The sequence below is a fragment of the Cibotium barometz genome, chromosome 1 (genome assembly GCF_041138505.1).
Source record: "Cibotium barometz isolate CiBa-2024 chromosome 1, ASM4113850v1, whole genome shotgun sequence".
NCBI classification, from domain to species: Eukaryota; Viridiplantae; Streptophyta; class Polypodiopsida; order Cyatheales; family Cibotiaceae; genus Cibotium; species Cibotium barometz.
Window position 1 is genome coordinate 37,445,400 of NC_141046.1, and position 7,144 is coordinate 37,452,543.

At 39.7% G+C, this 7,144-nt stretch overlaps 1 long non-coding RNA gene across 1 annotated transcript; it reads right to left on the minus strand.

Annotated features, from left to right (window-relative positions):
• Positions 1–3,957: 3,957 nt before the first annotated feature.
• On the minus strand, positions 3,958–6,647 carry LOC147641955 (uncharacterized). Its single transcript, XR_015266489.1, has 3 exons — positions 6,225–6,647; positions 4,503–6,003; positions 3,958–4,397 (listed from the first exon to the last, which is right to left on the minus strand). It is a non-coding gene; the product is annotated as an uncharacterized LOC147641955 (long non-coding RNA).
• Positions 6,648–7,144: the final 497 nt, after the last annotated feature.

A 7,144-nucleotide genomic window follows, 5' to 3' on the forward strand; every position in this document is an offset into this window, starting at 1 on the left:
CATCATTTTCCTTTAACTCACTCTCACATTCATAATGTATTTGTCCTCGTCTTAAGCATTTCAAAATGTTGCCAAATCTCCCCTAAAATCTTGTGTTTTTTACACCACAAGACTAAAGAAATATTCACTTATAGCAAATATCATTTTCGTATAGCTCACCCTCACATTCATCTTGTATTTTCTCTCTCCTTTAGCATTTCCATTGCATTTTTAATTCATTTACAAATGTGATATCAAACACTGTTACATATTTATGTTTCCCTATAAAGAAAGTAGAGTTCTTCTACATTAATGTTGGTGATTGGTTGTTCGATCATTCTAAATGCAACTAAGTGCCAAGAAACGTACTGTGTGTGGACGATTGCTAAGGATTCATCTCTAACCATGTAAGAGAAAGATGATTTGATCAAGGAAAAATTCCTCCTTGTGAGTGCTTCTATCATGTGACAATCTCTTAAACCATGTTAAGGAAACACACCAAGACATGATTTTATCGAGATGGAAAGATAACAAAGTGGATAGAAAACTTAAGAAGTTAGAAGATACACTTGAGAATGTGATGGCTAGATTCAAAGAAGTTACCAAAGGGCATGTGATTCTCCCCAAAGAGGATTGGAAAGGCAACAACTAAATTTGAAGAAGTCAACTTCAAAAAGAGGTGCATGTATTCCAAGTATGGATGCCTAGGTCACCCAGCAAGGGTTACATTATTTATAACATTTGCATAGTTCCTGTGTTGATCCACACATTGTGAAGCAAAGAAAACGATATGCACTCCATGAAAACATATATTTGTGCTCATATTGAGAACTTCAATCCATTCATTTGTGCATTGGGCTTCTCCCACAAAATGTGGAGTTGTTTCTGTGCTTTTAAGGCAAGACAAAACCTTTCTTAACATGAGTAGAAGGACTTGAAATTTGATTTTGATTTTTTGCTGTGTGTTCCATCAATATGGTTTTCTACATTATATTCTTCTTCTTTTGGTTTGGTAGTGTATAGGACAATCGTTCTACTATGGCATCCAATAAGTAGCAATAAAGTAAAGTGTGCTTGCTAAACAATACATGGAAACATGCTTATGTAAATGACTTGAATTTAATTTAATCTCTCGATTGATATACTCTTGACCTTCATATTTCGATGAATTTCATTGACATGTGCGATTGGTATTACAATAATTTCTCCTAATCTATGTTGCCTAAACCATTTTGATCAATTCTTTTTGTCAAATTTTTTTGCCTAAATTATTCCAAGTAGTCCATTCTTTCTAATAACATACTACCTTATCTTACTCACAAAAGAAAGAAGAGAATGAACCATCATGTACTTAACAAAGTAGGACGAACCCTAGATCCCTCATGGGTGAGAGCCTTAACTCTACAAAACCAACCATGAAAGCAGTCAATGTTACATCGTATACTTTAGTGTACTCCTAGGGCATTGGGTCAATGTTCAAGTAGTGCCACTTGGATTTTCTTGACATATCATCACACTTAGCTTTCTTCTCTATCGGTGGGAAGGCTCATTCAGATTTGGAATCATTTTCATTCGACACTCATTCTTGTAGTATTATCTTCCATAGAGGAGGTAGCTACAGAACCACTTTTTCATAAGAACTTGCTACGCTATCAAGTTGTTAAGCTAGGAAGCGAGCTTAAATTCAGATTTGCTAGTTGGCATGGACATTGATTAACTAATATAAGTGACTAGTTTCGGGCAACTCATGTGATCATAGAGATGTCCATAGAGGATAGATAGGACCTCTCCCATAAATTGTTTCTACCAAACATCACGTCATGAGAGACATTTCCCAATAGTGGAGAGAGATACTCACTAAGCCTCAGGGGAATGCCCAAACTTCATTCACTTGGTCAAGTTGCTTAAGTGAGCTTCACATTTGCTTAGGTATGAGATTAGGTCCAAATGGCTGTTATTTGGGCAAATCAAATTCTCACCATCAAGAGTCAATGGGATAAATGTACTAGGTCCGCTATTGCATCTTTAGAGTGAATGATTTCAATCTTGAGGACTTGGGATCGCTCTCTATTTTTTCATTCAATGCCATTAGGGATGTCATGGCATTATAGACATGCTAAGGATAAAGTTGTTACTTTTCCACCTCCTGTGTCACTCACTTTGAATGGAATACAATACCAACTTCTTCAAAAGAAAGCAATATAGAGCTCAAGATAAAAGGAAGGGTAAAGACAATAGAGGCGTTGGAGAAGTCGGCATGTAGAGTGAGGTGAGTTCTAGTCTTCAAAGCTAAACTTTCACAAGAACAATTTTCGAAAGATTTACACTAACATCTATCTATAAATCATGGTCTAATTGTAACCACTGACTCCCACACAGCCACTTAAATTAAATGTTCACATCTCATCAACTAAAGAACTACTCAAGCAAAGAACCATTCGAGGAGCACTATCCCACTGATCAACCATTAAGTTCTAGTTTCTTTGGATGTTCCCTCGCTATGCTAATTAGTTATTAACTGACCCCAACACACAAACATCAATAATTGATAGTAAATACCTTATTCATACATGTCTACAATGTATTCAACATAATCATGAAAAAAACAAAGAAAGCCAAAAGGTGAGAAAAAGAACAATAGAAATAGTCAAATGAATATCCAAGGCCAATTAACAAAGATTTAAAATTTTCACATTTTTACAAGTAGACTTGATGGACATTTAATCACCACCACCATACTAACATCTTTTTGTGACCTCATTCGAAGGAATGTCTACCAATCATGCCATCTCTACTATATATGCATTTAAGCCACCCTTTACCAATATGATTCGCAACAATTATGAGAAATGACTCTAGGAAGATATTACCACTTTGTGAGTCCACTCACAAAGAGTCAGCACATAACCTTCACTAACTGTATATTCTTTACCATGTTTGCATGGACTATTTATGTTGATATTGTAAATTCCATCATTTGATGATGTACATGCTCACTTTGAGTGCCGCGTCAGAATTGACACATATATTTCACCACCATCATCTTTTTGATAATGTCTACATTAGTGTTTTTGCTCATATTTTAAATCCTATCAATTGATTGTGTATTTGATGACATCTAGCTCTAGTAAAACACCCAAAGCTAAAATACCTAAGCTATAGCATGAGAAATCACTCAAAAGGACTAAAACACATCTAAAAACCATTATAAAAGAATATGGGCATCCTCAAGTGGCCAAGGTGAAAAATGGCTTAGCTTACAAAAGCAAATCTTATGTATTCTTTCTTCAAGAAAAACAATAAAATGTTCTAATCTCTACTCTTCTACTACTCTCTCCCACATGCATGATAGTATGTGTGAATGAGGTGAGAGAGAGAGTGACAACTTGACATAGAACCACATAGAATGACACTTTGCATGAGCCAAACAAATAGATGTGGGTGAACCCACTGAGCTGTTAACACTCTAGCAAATCCCAATGACGAGCAAAGCTTCGAGAACCATAGGGAATTCCGAGAACTAAGCACAACAATCCTTAAAGTACATATAATCCATACAAAATAGTATTTCTTTGTCTTCATTTGGGTGTGTATAGGTGTGAGCACGTACATATAAAAATATTATTTTCCAAAATCAATGTAACACATGACCATGTCAATCAAGTCAATTTAAACATTTTGAACACATTGTTAAACCTTGAGGACCCAAAAGGTTTGCCAATCAACCTTTCCCTAAAATGAACACATGACTTTGTCGATTGCACTTTAGTGGACAAAAGACTTTTTGTGACCTTTGTATACTCCTCTAAATCAAACAAAGCCACCTTTCCTATTAATTTCAGCTCTCAAGATTTTATCTTCAGTTTTCCCTTCCGCATTTTCCCTCCCTCCTACTACTTCCCAAACCTTGTAGCCTTTTCCAAGACAATTCGACGTGGTGAATCCAAGACCTAGTGGGACTTCATTCACTTCTTATAGAAGGAAAACCCAAGGTTCAATTAGATTTGCATGTATGATAGATTAGGAAAACCCGATTCTCCATCTACAAACTCCAAATAAAAGCGCGAACCAAAAGTTATAGACTCAAGCTATGGTGCCTTTGCTTACTGCGAAATCTGCACCATACTCACTGCATGCTCTTGGAGGTTGTAACATAACTAGAGTCACTCCTTCATGTGAAGAGTTTCAGCTATGTACTAAAAACGAGAGACTGAGTACTCTTTCTCACGCGAAGAGTTTCACCTATGTACATGATGAGTGTGATCACATAAGATGCTCAAGGAGTCAAAGCACATCATTCTCCTATTGTTGATAGCTGGTTTCTGCAGATCCCGACAGCATGTGCCCGAATGTTAATCAACAAGGTGCCCGAGTGCACGGCAGCAATGAAATGTTGGCAGTCTGAGGCCTGTAGTCAGCTGGACAAAATTGCATGAATTTTTGAGTCAGTAACTAATTCTGCCTGTGGTAGGCACTTCCATCGAAGGTTTTATACCCACATAACCAGGCATATTTGTACTCACCGAGCATGCACCATCGTCAACTTGCTTCCGTCAGTGAAGATCAGATTCTACTCGTTGGTCTTCATCAGAGTTCTCCACCACGAGTGCGATGGTCTTTCCACAAATACAAAGGGTGGTTTCCTTCTTGGATGTTGTAATGTACAAGGGATCGGCCATCCTCTAATTGCTTGCCAGTGACGATAAGCCTCCGCTGGGTCCGGGGGATTCCTTTGTTTTGGAATCTTCTTCATGTTGTTGACAGATCCACAAATGAAGCATCGACTCTTCTGGAGGTGCACCGCGTCGAGCTGCTACCCAGAATTCGCTTCTTATTTCTTAAGATTTACATGCCACCACTACGCTGGGCTGGGTTATTGGCAAACGCACAGATCCTCCGGCATGAAGCAGATAGGTGGGGAGACGAGAAAGTGGACAAACAAGCAGTTTGTGAAAGAAGAACAGACAGCGGAAGCTACAGATTCTTTGCCAGAAGAAGACAAGGGCCATTTATTCCTGAGGCACGACCAGACTATAATTAGAAATTAATTTTGGGGGGAGGGGCTCACAAGCTAGCCACATGTCCCACTCCTTGCCACGTATACCTCTGTTTCCACTTTCCAAGGACACCCTTCACTATGTGTTACCCTGCCCATTGCTAACAAAGTGTGGACCGACATTCCTTGGTCCACCCAGATAAAAGCATACACCTTCGACACAATCAATATATACTGAGATGAATTCAGGAACATGCCCAAACTCATCACATTAAAATTAAATTTAAAAGAAGTGCAGTTTATGACTTCATGGTAGTCATCCAATCGATTGTAAACCATCAACTCCATTCTGCATAGTAGGGACTAGCTACCATGACATCCCCACTATCGACATCAGCGCCCAATAGTGCACAATTAATAGCATGAAACTGCACAAATAATACATCTTTACAACTAAGTTTCAGAGCTGTAACGAAATTTGCCACGTCGAAATTGTTTCTCCATTACCAATAACCAGAGTCCATCAATTACTAACGACAATAAGAAGGGAAGAGGTTCTGAAGCTCTTAATCAGACTTGTGCACCTTTTTCATTAAATTATATCAACTTTTGATAGTAGGCTTTATGGAGAAAAAGGGACTATAGTCAATAAGTCCCATATAATAGCCAATAAGTTCTGAATGCTTGCCAGTTGTAACATGCCAACTATAGCAAATGTGGCCAATCTCTACCAACAAACTCTCAAAGCCTATGGTACACGTTTCATATTACACAGGGATAATGGCCTACTGTACAAATGATGTACTAAGAGAAAATAGTAGATAAACTATGGCACTAAATGAGTATAATTTCCTTCTATAGCAGCGATCTACTTCACAAAAACAAATCTTTTCAGTAGTAGTAGAGACACTAAAACCAAAGCACCAACAAAAAGACCCAAGATAGCATAGAAAAAAGCGTTTTCCTGGTGCTTCTTTTGTTTGATTTTGGAGAAGGAAACATCAGACGAGAGCAACTGATAAGCAGTCCTGTAAGAAGACGTCTTGTGAGTCAAATCTCTCTCTCTCTCTCTCTCTCTCTCTCTCTGGGTGAAAACACATACTTTTTTTGAGGTGAAAACACACTTTTTTTGTAAAATCACTGCAAACTATATCATATAATCAAAATCGTATAAGGAGAGGAGACTCCATAATGGAGCCTATTCTCTGGATATAAAAAACAGTGGAAAAACTCATGGCAGGCTTCATACAAAGATTGCCGCAATGAAGCTCTAAAATACTCATATGCCTGAAGTAATTGTTGACCCAAGAAGACATGATTATGTTTGTGCCGATATAGTCCACAGTGCCCAAAACCGCACCCGATGAAGACAGAGAGTATTGGAACATTTGCACCTGAAATTTCCCAAATAGCCAAAAGAATTTCCCAACCTTTGCCCTGGGAATCGGAGTCTCAAATAGCTGGAAATTTTGTGAAGAAGTAACTTGGTTTCAAGACAAAACCAAAGTAGATGAGGGACACATCTCATTGGCATAAGAGTGGCTGAGGCAAGTGGGAGCTGCAATTCTGCACTTTGCCAGTTTGATCCCACTGATAAGGCCCCAACCATGCATCTCCAGAGAAAATAATATTTGTTTCAAAGGCCACAAAAGTTTGAGGTTGGATTTCCACCAAGATACAAGGAATTGGCAAGATGCCCAATCCACGATGTAGGCAATAAGAGCCGGTAGAGAGCTCCTGCTCACGCTCCCCCTTGCCCTGTCTACCTTAGCTTCTCCCCTCTGTCGCGCAGGCCCAGCACCTGCCCCGCCACCACTTCCGCCCCCCCGCCAGAGATCAGCTCCGCCTCGCTCCCATTCTGCTCGCAAAAGCCACTCTGCACGTCCTGTCAAGCTCACCCCCCACCACAGTTCTGCTCTGTCGTGCCCCCCGCTTCGCCAGGACGGAGCCCCCCGCTGCCCCCAGCCCGGCCCAACCGGTAGCACAGGACTCCACCCGCTAGACAACCACCCCACCAAGGGATGACGGCTGGACAAAAGTGGAGGGAAAAAGGAAAAGACCAAAAAAGAAGAAAAAGGACAACCAACTGCAGAGGGATATCCCCCCTAAGGGCAGCAAGCAACAGCAGCCCGGAAGGGTGAAGGAGAAGGTCAGCCGGATACCACCGCA